This window comes from Pleurodeles waltl, unplaced genomic scaffold (assembly GCF_031143425.1).
Source record: "Pleurodeles waltl isolate 20211129_DDA unplaced genomic scaffold, aPleWal1.hap1.20221129 scaffold_68, whole genome shotgun sequence".
Taxonomy (NCBI): domain Eukaryota; kingdom Metazoa; phylum Chordata; class Amphibia; order Caudata; family Salamandridae; genus Pleurodeles; species Pleurodeles waltl.
In genome coordinates this window covers 3030557-3044037 of record NW_027150389.1, presented here as the reverse complement: position 1 = coordinate 3044037, position 13481 = coordinate 3030557, and the positions used below count along the sequence as shown (strand labels likewise).

At 48.4% G+C, this 13481-nt stretch overlaps 1 long non-coding RNA gene across 1 annotated transcript in view; it reads left to right on the top strand.

The window, feature by feature from the left end:
- LOC138279159 (uncharacterized) overlaps positions 1-13481 on the top strand; it is a 331260-nt gene that overhangs the window by 303823 nt on the left and 13956 nt on the right. The window lies entirely within an intron of this gene.

The window sequence follows — 13481 nt, the reverse complement described above, 5'->3', positions numbered from 1 at the left end:
GTAGGCAGTGTCTAGAAACCAGGCTCTCTAGAGGTAGCTGTGGATGAGCAGCCAAGGCTTATCTAGGAGACATGCAAATCTCATGCAATACCACTGTAGTCACACAGTACTTACACACATGAAAGAAAATACTCAGTGTTACAAAAAGACAGGGACTTTATTTAGGTGACACAAATATACCAAAAATACCATAGAGACTACACTCCCTTAGAAGGTAAGTAATGCTCTTATTATATACACTAGACCACAGAAATAACCATAGAAATGCTTAGAAAACAGTTCAATTACGGTAAAACACAATAGGTAGAAGTGGCCTAGGAGGAACACAAACCATATACTAAGAAAGTGGAATGCAAATGTTGATTTCCCATCTAGGCAAGTGTAGTGTGTAGACGGGTGCTGGGAGTACTAGAAAACCTTACAGGTAAGTACTAGAACCAACCACAGACCTCAGAAAAGTAGAAGTGAAGTATAGGAACTTTCCCTAAGAACACACAAAAACGACAATCAGGATTATGGATGAACCAGAAGAGACTGCAATTCCTTGACCCGAAAATCTGTGGAAGGAGGAGACCAAGTCCAAGAAGCACAGAAGAGTCCAGGAAGAACAAGAGCCCCTGCTAGCCCGGATGAAGGTGCAAAAGAGGAACCACTGGTGAAAAATAACAGTCAGGATTGCACCCAAGAAGACGGAGTTGGTTTCCTGGTTGGTGCAAATGATGTCTCACGCCGGGTGGAAGCTTGCAGTCTAGTTTGCATCACTGAAGTCGACCCACAAGCCGTGGAACATGAAAGCCTTGCGGTTAGAAGAAAATGGTGCTGCCTGGGACCAGGAAGGACCAGACGGACTCTACCCATGTGGGGAAGTCAAAGGGGGCTCTCTGGAACTCAGAGAGCCCACAGAAGACAAGGCAGTGCACAGGAGTCCCACAGAATGGGACTTGCAGAAGGATTTGCAGAATATGCCCACACAGCACCATAAGAAAGGATCCCACGTCGCCGGAGAACCACTAAGGAAGCTGTGCATCACAGGATAGGGTGCTGGAGGCCTGGGCTTGCAGGCAATGAAGAACTTCATGGAAGAGTACAAACAAGCCTTGGTAGCTGCAAAACACTCTATTTTTGAGTTGCATGGGGAAGCAAGCTTCTACCTCCATCAAACTTGCACAGCTGGACAAGAGGACAGTCGGAACCACTTCAGTCCACCACCTGTGTTGCAGGATTCAGGCAGCGCCACTGGAGAGAAGATCCACGCCACCGCTCATCAATGCAGAGGGTGCCTTCAAAGGCAGGGGTTGACTCCTTCACCCCAAGGGAGATTCCTTCGCTCTTCTGGTGCAGGCTGAAGACAGGCTACGCTCTGAGGCAGCACGACCGGGAAACAGTTGCAGTTGCTGGCAGGAGCTGAAGATATAATGTTGCAGAAGGCTTATTGCTTCTATGTTGCAGCTTTGTAGAGTTCCTGGAGGGTCCAGTTGCAGTTTTTTCAGTAAGAAGTGGAAGCAAAGGACACAGAGGAGTCCTGCTAGAGTCTTGCAATCTGAAACTGAAGAAACACCCAGTAGAGAGCCTATATATAGCCCTGAGAGGGGGATTGGTCACCTAGCTGAGTGACCACCTGTCAGGAGGGGGCTCTGATGTCACCTTCCTGGCCAATCAGGTGCTCCCAGAGTGCCCTGCCCATCTGGAAATCAACATAGCAGAACCCAGGGAAACTCTGGAGGAGCTCTGAGCGCCACCCCTGGGGTGGTGATGGACACAGGAGTGGTCGCTCCCCTTTCCTTTATCCAGTTTCTCCCCAGAGTAGGGACTGGGGGTCCCTGAACCGGTGTAGACTGGTTTACACAAGGAGGGCACCAAATGTGCCCTTCAAAGCATTGCCAGTTGCTGGGGGAGGTTACCCAAGCCTGCAACACCTATTTCCAAAGGGAGAGGGTGTAACATCCCTCCCCAAAAGGAACTCCTTTGTTCTGCCTTCCTGCACTTGATAAGATCAAGTAGCAGGAGGGCAGAAACCTGCCTGTGTGGTGACAGCAGCTGGGGCTGCCTTCCAAACCTCACAAGGCTGGTATGGCACTCTGGGGTCCACTGTGGGGCCCCCAGGGTGCATGAAATCATAGAACCAAATATTGGACTAGCATTGGGGTATGATTCCTACATGTTTGACACCAAACATGACCATATTCAGAGTTAACGTTACGTAGCTGGACATAGATAGTGACCTATGTCTAGTACATATATAAAATGGTGTCCCCATACTCACGAAGTCTGGGAAAATGGGCCTGGAGATCGTGGGGGCACCTATGCTAGTGCAGGGTTGCCCTCACACACAGGTACTTTACACCCTGCCCTCTGGGTGGAAGGCCTGCCTTAGGGGTGACTCATAAGTAACCTGGTGAAGTTTAAAATGGCAGTGAAAGGGTGCTTGCACCTTTTCACGCAGGCTGCAGTGGTGTAGGAAAGTACCATCTTGCCTGGCATGTTACCCCCATTTTTCACTGAATATATGTTGTTTTAGTTGTATGTGTCACTGGGACCCTGGTAACCCAGGGCCCCAGTGCTCATAAGTGTGACTGAATGTGTTACCTGTGTAGTGACTAACTGTCTCACTGAGGCTCTGCTAATCAGAACCTCAGTGGTTATGCTCTCTCATTTCTTTCCAAATTGTCACTAACAGGCTAGTGACCATTTCTACCAATTTACATTGGCTTACTGGAACACCCTTATAATTCCCTAGTATATGGTACTGAGGTACCCAGGGTATTGGGGTTCCAGGAGATCCCTATGGGCTGCAGCATTTCTTTTGCCACCCATAGGGAGCTCTGACAATTCTTACACAGGCCTGCCACTGCAGCCTGAGTGAAATAACGTCCACGTTATTTCACAGCCATTTTACACTGCACTTAAGTAACTTATAAGTCACCTATATGTCTAACCTTTACCTGGTAAAGGTTAGGTGCAAAGTTACTTAGTGTGAGGGCACCCTGGCACTAGCCAAGGTGCCCCCACATTGTTCAGAGCCAATTCCCTGAACTTTGTGAGTGCGGGGACACCATTACACGCGTGCACTACATATAGGTCACTACCTATATGTAGCTTCACCATGGTAACTCCGAATATGGCCGTGTAACATGTCTATGATCATGGAATTGCCCCCTCTATACCATCCTGGCATAGTTGGCACAATCCCATGATCCCAGTGGTCTGTAGCACAGACCCTGGTACTGCCAAACTGCCCTTCCTGGGGTTTCACTGCAGCTGCTGCTGCTGCCAACCCCTCAGACAGGCAGTTGCCTTCCTGGGGTCCAGCCAGGCCTGGCCCAGGATGGCAGAACAAAGAACTTCCTCTGAGAGAGGGTGTGACACCATCTCCCTTTGGAAAATGGTGTGAAGGCAGGGGAGGAGTAGCCTCCCCCAGCCTCTGGAAATGCTTTGTTGGGCACAGATGTGCCCAATTCTGCATAAGCCAGTCTACACCGGTTCAGGGACCCCTTAGCCCCTGTTCTGGCGCGAAACTGGACAAAGGAAAGGGGAGTGACCACTCCCCTGACCTGCACCTCCCCTGGGAGGTGTCCAGAGCTCCCCCAGTGTGCTCCAGACCTCTGCCATCTTGGAAACAGAGGTGCTGCTGGCACACTGGACTGCTCTGAGTGGCCAGTGCCACTAGGTGACGTCAGAGACTCCTGCTGATAGGCTCCTTCAGGTGTTAGTAGCCTTTCCTCTCTCCTAGGTAGCCAAACCCTCTTTTCTGGCTATTTAGGGTCTCTGTCTCTGGGGAAACTTTAGATAACGAATGCAAGAGCTCATCCGAGTTCCTCTGCATTTCTCTCTTCACCTTCTGATAAGGAAACGACCGCTGACCGCGCTGGAAGCCTGCAAACCTGCAACATAGTAGCAAAGACGACTACTGCAACTCTGTAACGCTGATCCTGCCGCCTTCTCGACTGTTTTCCTGCTTGTGCATGCTGTGGGGGTAGCCTGCCTCCTCTCTGCACCAGAAGCTCCGAAGAAATCTCCCGTGGGTCGACGGAATCTTCCCCCTGCAACCGCAGGCACCAAAAAGCTGCATTACCGGTCCCTTGGGTCTCCTCTCAGCACGACGAGCGAGGTCCCTCGAATCCAGCGACTCTGTCCAAGTGACCCCCACAGTCCAGTGACTCTTCAGTCCAAGTTTGGTGGAGGTAAGTCCTTGCCTCACCTCGCTGGGCTGCATTGCTGGGAACCGCGACTTTGCAGCTACTCCGGCCCCTGTGCACTTCCGGCGGAAATCCTTTGTGCACAGCCAAGCCTGTGTCCACGGCACTCTAACCTGCATTGCACGACTTTCTAAGTTGGTCTCCGGCGACGTGGGACTCCTTTGTGCAACTTCGGCGAGCACCATTTCACACATCCTCTTAGTGCCTGTTTCTGGCACTTCTCCGGGAGCTACCTGCTTCAGTGAGGGCTCATTGTGTTGCTCGACGTCTCCTCTCTCTTCAGTTCCAATTTGCGACCTCCTGGTCCCTCCTGGGCCCCAGCAGCGTCCAAAAACGCCAAACGCACGATTTGCGCCTAGCAAGGCTTGTTGGCGTCCTTTTGGCGAAAAAACACTTCTGCATGACTCTCCACGGCAAGTTGGATCCGTCCACCAAAGGGGAAGTCTCTAGCCCTTTTCGTTCCTGCAGAAACCTAAGCTTCTTCTGTCCAGTCGAAGCTTCTTTGCACCCGCAGCTGGCATTTTCTGGGCATCTGCCCATCTCCGACTTGCTTGTGACTTTTGGACTTGGTCCCCTTGTTCCACAGGTACCCTAGATTGGAAATCCACAGTTGTTGCATTGCTGGTTTGTGTCTTTCCTGCATTATTCCTCTAACACGACTCTTTTGTCCTTAGGGGAACTTTAGTGCACTTTGCACTCACTTTTCAGGGTCTTGGGGAGGGTTATTTTGCTAACTCTCACTATTTTCTAATAGTCCCAGCAACCCTCTACAAGGTCACATAGGTTTGGGGTCCATTCGTGGTTCGCATTCCACTTTTGGAGTATATGGTTTGTGTTGCCCCTATCCCTATGTTTCCCCAATGCATCCTATTGTAACTATACATTGTTTGCACTGTTTTCTAAGACTATTCTGCATATTTTTGCTATTGTGTATATATATCTTGTGTATATTTCCTATCCTCTCACTGAGGGTACACTCTAAGATACTTTGACATATTGTCATAAAAATAAAGTACCTTTATTTTTAGTATAACTGTGTATTGTGTTTTCGTATGATATTGTGCATATGACACTAAGTGGTACTGTAGTAGCTTCACACGTCTCCTAGTTCAGCCTGAGCTGCTCTGCTAAGCTACCATTATCTATCAGCCTAAGCTGCTAGACACCCTATACACTAATAAGGGATAACTGGGCCTGGTGCAAGGTGCAAGTACCCCTTGGTACTCACTACAAGCCAGTCCAGACTCCTACATTGGTTGTGCAGTGGTGGGATAAGTGCTTGAGACTACTTACCACTCTTGTCCTTGTACTTTTCATAAGAGAAAAATATACAAAACAAGGTCAGTGTATATACACATAGCTAAAAAGTTTTGCATTTCCTCTTTTCACTCTTTTCTAAGTGCTGAAAAGTACTCCTAAACTTTCAAAAAGTTCTTAAAAGTTTAAAAAGTTTTTTTTTCTGTCTTTCCAAAAAGTTCTGAAAACTTATGTCTCTTTCTCTATCACTTTAACTCTCTAAAAAAAATGTCTGGCACAGGCCAAGGTGTTGATCTGTCCAAACTTGCATATGACAACCTTAGCTGGAAAAGAGCAAGGAGTCTCTGTATAGAGAGAGGTTTGAGTGTAGGGAAGAATCCTGCCTTGGAACTGTTAATTAACATGCTTAGAGAACAGGATAAGGCCAGAGGTGGCCCATCTGTTGAAAAAGTACCTAATAGTTCCCAATCTGATTCAGGGACTCCCCCAGGAAAAGATTCAGGAAAGAAACTTCCTAGCCTGCCCATTACTAGACAATCTAGCATAGATGGTAATGATGATGAGCCACACCAAAGAAATAGTGTTGTCTCACATCATAGCAAAAGCATTTATTCTCACCATACTGGTAGTAATGTTTCTGTAAACCAAGCTGTTAAGTTGGCTTCTGTAAGGGACAGGTCTCCTTCTGTTCATTCCCATCATAGCTCTGTTTCTAGAAATGTCCCTCCCACCAACCCTGATGACAGAATGTTAGAGAGGGAACTCAATAAGTTGAGGGTGGAACAAACCAGACTGAAGCTTAAAAAGCAACAGCTGGATTTGGATAGACAGTCTTTTGAATTAGAGAAGGAAAGACAGAAGTTGGGTTTAGATACCCATGGTGGCAGCAGCAGTATTCCCCATAGTCATCCTGCAAAAGAGCATGATTCCAGGAATCTGCACAAGATAGTTCCCCCTTATAAGGAGGGGGATGACATTAACAAGTGGTTTGCTGCACTTGAGAGGGCCTGTGTTGTACAGGATGTCCCTCAAAGGCAGTGGGCTGCTATCCTATGGCTATCATTTAGTGGAAAAGGTAGGGATAGGCTCCTTACTGTGAAAGAAAATGATGCCAATAATTTCCAAGTTCTTAAGAATGCACTCCTGGATGGTTATGGCTTAACCACTGAACAGTACAGGATAAAGTTCAGAGAGACCAAAAAGGAGTCTTCACAAGACTGGGTTGATTTCATTGACCAGGCAGTGAAGGCCTTGGAGGGGTGGTTACATGGCAGTAAAGTTACTGATTATGACAGCCTGTATAACTTAATCCTGAGAGAGCATATTCTTAATAATTGTGTGTCTGATTTGTTGCACCAGTACTTGGTCGACTCTGATCTGACCTCTCCCCAAGAATTGGGAAAGAAGGCAGACAAATGGGTCAGAACAAGAGTGAACAGAAAAGTTCATACAGGGGGTGACAAAGATGGCAACAAAAAGAAGGATGGTAAGTCTTCAGACAAGGGTGGGGACAAATCTAAAAATGAGTCTTCATCAGGCCCACAAAAACACTCTGGTGGGGGTGGTGGGTCCAAATCCTCCTTTAATCAGAACAAGGAAAAGAAACCATGGTGCTATTTATGTAAAATAAAAGGCCATTGGACAACAGATCCCAGTTGTCCAAAGAAAGGCACCACAGCTCCTACCACTACAACCCCTACTGCTACACCTAGTGTCCCTACTAATAGCAGTGGTGGTGGGAGCAAACCTACTAATAGCCAATCCAAGGGAGTAGCTGGGCTCACTTTTGGTAATTTAGTTGGGGTTGGTCTGATTAGGGAGACCACAGAGGCTACTTTAGTCTCTGAAGGGGCTATTGATTTATCCACTTTGGTTGCTTGCCCCCATAACTTGGAGAAGTACAAGCAACTAACCCTAATAAATGGTGTTGAGGTCCAGGCCTACAGGGACACAGGTGCCAGTGTCACAATGGTGATTGAGAAACTGGTGCACCCTGAACAACACATTCTTGGACACCAGTACCAAGTAACCGATGCTCACAACATAACACAAAGCCACCCCATGGCTGTTGTAAATCTCAACTGGGGGGGGGTAACTGGTCCAAAGAAAGTTGCGGTAGCTTCAGATTTACCTGTAGACTGTCTATTAGGGAATGATTTGGAGACATCAGCTTGGTCAGATGTGGAGTTGGAGGCCCATGCAGCAATGCTGGGCATCCCAGGGCATATTTTTGCTTTGACAAGGGCTCAGGCCAAAAAGCAAAAAGGACAGGAAAGCTTGGATCCTGGAACAATGGACCAAGTGCTCCCTAAAGCTAGGGCTAGTAGAAGCAAACCACTTCCTACTATCCCTCCCTCTACAGTGGATTCTACTTCTGAGGAAGAAGAATTCCCTCCCTGTGCAGAACCTACACCAGAGGAGCTGGAAGCAGACACTGCTGAGCTTTTGGGTGAAGGGGGGCCTGCCAGAGAGGAGCTGAGTGTGGCACAGCAAACCTGTCCCACATTAGAGGGTCTCAGACAGCAAGCTGTCAAACAGGCTAATGGGGATGTCAGTGACTCTCACAGAGTTTACTGGGAGGACAACCTCTTGTACACTGAGCATAGGGATCCTAAACCTGGAGCTGCCAGGAGATTAGTGATTCCTCAGGAGTACAGAAAGTTCCTCCTAACACTGGCACATGACATTCCCCTAGCTGGGCACCTGGGTCAAATGAAAACTTGGGACAGATTGGTTCCATTGTTTCATTGGCCTAGGATGTCAGAGGACACAAAGGAATGTTGTAAGTCCTGTGAAACCTGTCAAGCCAGTGGCAAGACAGGTGGCACTCCAAAGGCACCCCTTATCCCACTGCCTGTGGTTGGGGTTCCCTTTGAAAGGGTAGAGGTTGACATAGTTGGCCCCCTTGACCCTCCTACTGCTTCAGGCAATAGGTTTATCTTGGTGGTAGTGGACCATGCCACAAGATATCCTGAAGCAATTCCTTTAAGGACCACTACAGCTCCTGCAGTGGCAAAGGCCCTCCTGGGAATATTTTCCAGGGTGGGCTTCCCAAAGGAAATAGTATCAGACAGAGGAAGCAATTTCATGTCTGCATACTTAAAGGCCATGTGGAAGGAGTGTGGTGTAACTTACAAGTTCACAACACCCTATCATCCACAAACAAATGGACTGGTGGAGAGATTTAATAAAACTCTCAAAGGCATGATCATGGGTCTCCCTGAAAAACTCCGCAGGAGATGGGATATCCTTCTACCATGCCTCCTTTTTGCCTACAGGGAGGTACCCCAGAAAGGAGTGGGCTTCAGCCCCTTTGAACTTCTTTTTGGACACCCTGTTAGGGGTCCACTCACACTTGTAAAGGAGGGTTGGGAACAACCTTTAAAAGCTCCTAAGCAGGATATTGTGGATTATGTACTTGGCCTCAGATCAAGGATGGCTGAGTACATGAAAAAGGCCAGTAAAAACCTTCAGGCCAGCCAAGAGCTCCAGAAGCAATGGCATGATCAGAATGCTGTTTTGGTTCAGTACCAACCAGGGCAGAAAGTGTGGGTCTTGGAGCCTGTGGCCCCAAGAGCACTCCAAGATAAATGGAGTGGTCCCCACACAATTGTTGAAAAGAAGGGTGAAGTCACCTACTTGGTTGACTTAGGCACTGCCAGGAGTCCCCTTAGGGTGCTCCATGTCAACCGCCTGAAACCCTACTATGACAGGGCTGATCTCACCCTGCTCATAGCAACAGATGAGGGACAGGAAGAAGACAGTGATCCTCTACCTGATCTCTTCTCTTCCACAGATCAAGATGCTCTAGTGGAAGGTGTAGTTTTGGCTGATTGTCTTACTGCTGAGCAGAAAGACAATTGCATAAATCTCCTAGGACAATTTTCAGAACTCTTCTCTACTGTGCCAGGCACCACTTCTTGGTGTGAGCACACTATAGATACTGGAGACAGTTTACCTGTCAAAAGTAAGATCTATAGGCAGCCTGACCATGTCAGGGACTGCATAAAGCAAGAAGTTCAGAAAATGTTGGAACTAGGAGTGGTTGAGCACTCTGACAGTCCATGGGCTTCTCCTGTGGTACTGGTACCAAAACCCAATTCTAAAGATGGAAAGAAAGAAATGCGGTTTTGTGTAGACTATAGAGGTCTCAACTTGGTAACCAAAACTGATGCTCACCCTATACCCAGGGCAGAGGAGCTCATAGATACACTGGCATCTGCCAAGTATCTAAGCACTTTTGATTTGACTGCAGGGTATTGGCAGCTCAAAGTGTCAGAAGATGCTAAACCTAAGACTGCATTTTCTACCATTGGAGGACATTACCAGTTTACTGTAATGCCTTTTGGTTTGAAAAATGCACCTGCCACTTTTCAGAGGTTGGTGAACACAGTCCTGCAAGGGCTGGAAGCTTTCAGTGCAGCATATTTGGACGATATAGCTGTCTTTAGCTCCAGCTGGGATGATCACCTGGTCCACCTATGGAAAGTTTTGGAGGCCCTGCAAAAGGCAGGCCTCACTATCAAGGCTTCAAAGTGCCAGATAGGGCAGGGTAAGATGGTTTATCTGGGACACCTTGTTGGTGGGGAACAGATTGCACCACTTCAGGGGAAAATCCAAACTATTATTGATTGGGTTCCCCCTACCACTCAGACTCAGGTGAGAGCCTTCCTAGGCCTCACTGGGTATTACAGGAGGTTCATTAAGAACTATGGCTCCATTGCAGCCCCTCTTAATGACCTCACATCCAAGAAAATGCCTAAAAAGGTATTATGGACAGCAAACTGTCAGAAAGCTTTTGAGGAGCTGAAGCAGACCATGTGCTCTGCACCTGTCCTGAAAAGCCCTTGTTACTCTAAAAAATTCTATGTCCAAACTGATGCATCTGAATTAGGAGTAGGGGCAGTCCTATCACAACTTAATTCTGAGGGCCAGGATCAACCTGTTGCTTTTATTAGTAGGAGGTTGACCCCTAGAGAAAAGCGTTGGTCTGCCATTGAGAGGGAGGCCTTTGCTGTGGTCTGGGCTCTGAAGAAGTTGAGGCCATACCTGTTTGGCACTCACTTCATTGTTCAGACAGACCACAAACCTCTACTTTGGCTAAAACAAATGAAAGGTGAAAATCCTAAATTGTTGAGGTGGTCCATATCCCTACAGGGAATGGACTATACAGTGGAACATAGACCTGGGAGTAGCCACTCCAATGCAGATGGACTCTCCAGATATTTCCACTTAGACAATGAAGACTCATCAGGTCATGGCTAGTCTTATTGTCCTTCGTTTGGGGGGGGGTTGTGTAGGAAAGTACCATCTTGCCTGGCATGTTACCCCCATTTTTCACTGTATATATGTTGTTTTAGTTGTATGTGTCACTGGGACCCTGGTAACCCAGGGCCCCAGTGCTCATAAGTGTGACTGAATGTGTTACCTGTGTAGTGACTAACTGTCTCACTGAGGCTCTGCTAATCAGAACCTCAGTGGTTATGCTCTCTCATTTCTTTCCAAATTGTCACTAACAGGCTAGTGACCATTTCTACCAATTTACATTGGCTTACTGGAACACCCTTATAATTCCCTAGTATATGGTACTGAGGTACCCAGGGTATTGGGGTTCCAGGAGATCCCTATGGGCTGCAGCATTTCTTTTGCCACCCATAGGGAGCTCTGACAATTCTTACACAGGCCTGCCACTGCAGCCTGAGTGAAATAACGTCCACGTTATTTCACAGCCATTTTACACTGCACTTAAGTAACTTATAAGTCACCTATATGTCTAACCTTTACCTGGTAAAGGTTAGGTGCAAAGTTACTTAGTGTGAGGGCACCCTGGCACTAGCCAAGGTGCCCCCACATTGTTCAGAGCCAATTCCCTGAACTTTGTGAGTGCGGGGACACCATTACACGCGTGCACTACATATAGTTCACTACCTATATGTAGCTTCACCATGGTAACTCCGAATATGGCCATGTAACATGTCTATGATCATGGAATTGCCCCCTCTATACCATCCTGGTATAGTTGGCACAATCCCATGATCCCAGTGGTCTGTAGCACAGACCCTGGTACTGCCAAACTGCCCTTCCTGGGGTTTCACTGCAGCTGCTGCCAACCCCTCAGACAGGCAGCTGCCCTTCTGGGGTCCAGCCAGGCCTGGCCCAGGATGGCAGAACAAAGAACTTCCTCTGAGAGAGGGTGTGACACCCTCTCCCTTTGGAAAATGGTGTGAAGGCAGGGGAGGAGTAGCCTCCCCCAGCCTCTGGAAATGCTTTGTTGGGCACAGATGTGCCCAATTCTGCATAAGCCAGTCTACACCGGTTCAGGGACCCCTTAGCCCCTGCTCTGGCGCGAAACTGGACAAAGGAAAGGGGAGTGACCACTCCCCTGACCTGCACCTCCCCTGGGAGGTGTCCAGAGCTCCCCCAGTGTGCTCCAGACCTCTGCCATCTTGGAAACAGAGGTGCTGCTGGCACACTGGACTGCTCTGAGTGGCCAGTGCCACCAGGTGACGTCAGAGACTCCTGCTGATAGGCTCCTTCAGGTGTTAGTAGCCTTTCCTCTCTCCTAGGTAGCCAAATCCTCTTTTCTGGCTATTTAGGGTCTCTGTCTCTGGGGAAACTTTAGATAACGAATGCAAGAGCTCATCCGAGTTCCTCTGCATCTCTCTCTTCACCTTCTGATAAGGAAACGACCGCTGACCGCGCTGGAAGCCTGCAAACCTGCAACATAGTAGCAAAGACGACTACTGCAACTCTGTAACGCTGATCCTGCCGCCTTCTCGACTGTTTTCCTGCTTGTGCATGCTGTGGGTGTAGCCTGCCTCCTCTCTGCACCAGAAGCTCCGAAGAAATCTCCCGTGGGTCGACGGAATCTTCCCCCTGCAACCGCAGGCACCAAAAAGCTGCATTACCGGTCCCTTGGGTCTCCTCTCAGCACAACGAGCGAGGTCCCTCGAATCCAGCGACTCTGTCCAAGTGACCCCCACAGTCCAGTGACTCTTCAGTCCAAGTTTGGTGGAGGTAAGTCCTTGCCTCACCTCGCTGGGCTGCATTGCTGGGAACCGCGACTTTGCAGCTACTCCGGCCCCTGTGCACTTCCGGCGGAAATCCTTTGTGCACAGCCAAGCCTGAGTCCACGGCACTCTAACCTGCATTGCACGACTTTCTAAGTTGGTCTCCGGTGACGTGGGACTCCTTTGTGCAACTTCGGCGTGCACCGTTTCACGCATCCTTGTAGTGCCTGTTTCTGGCACTTCTCCGGTTGCTACCTGCTTCAGTGAGGGCTCTTTGTTTTGCTCGACGTCCCCTCTCTCTTCAGGTCCAATTTGCGACCTCCTGGTCCCTCCTGGGCCCCAGCAGCGTCCAAAAACGCCAAACGCACGATTTGCACCTAGCAAGGCTTGTTGGCATCCTTTTGGCAGGAAAACACTTCTGCACGACTTTCCACGGCGAGAGGGATCCGTCCACCAAAGGGAAAGTCTCTAGCCCTTTTTGTTCCTGCAGAAACCTCAGCTTCTTCTGTCCAGTGGAAGCTTCTTTGCACCCGCAGCTGGCATTTCCTGGGCATCTGCCCATCTCCGACTTGCTTGTGACTTTTGGACTTGGTCCCCTTGTTTCACAGGTACCCTAGATTGGAAATCCACAGTTGTTGCATTGCTGGTTTGTGTCTTTCCTGCATTATTCCTCTAACACGACTGCTTTGTCCTTAGGGGAACTTTAGTGCACTTTGCACTCTCTTTTCAGGGTCTTGGGGAGGGTTATTTTGCTAACTCTCACTATTTTCTAATAGTCCCAGCGACCCTCTACAAGGTCACATAGGTTTGGGGTCCATTCGTGGTTCGCATTCCACTTTTGGAGTATATGGTTTGTGTTGCCCCTATCCCTATGTTTCCCCAATGCATCCTATTGTAACTATACATTGTTTGCACTGTTTTCTAAGACTATACTGCATATTTTTGCTATTGTGTATATATATCTTGTGTATATTTCCTATCCTCTCACTGAGGGTACACTCTAAGATACTTTGGCATA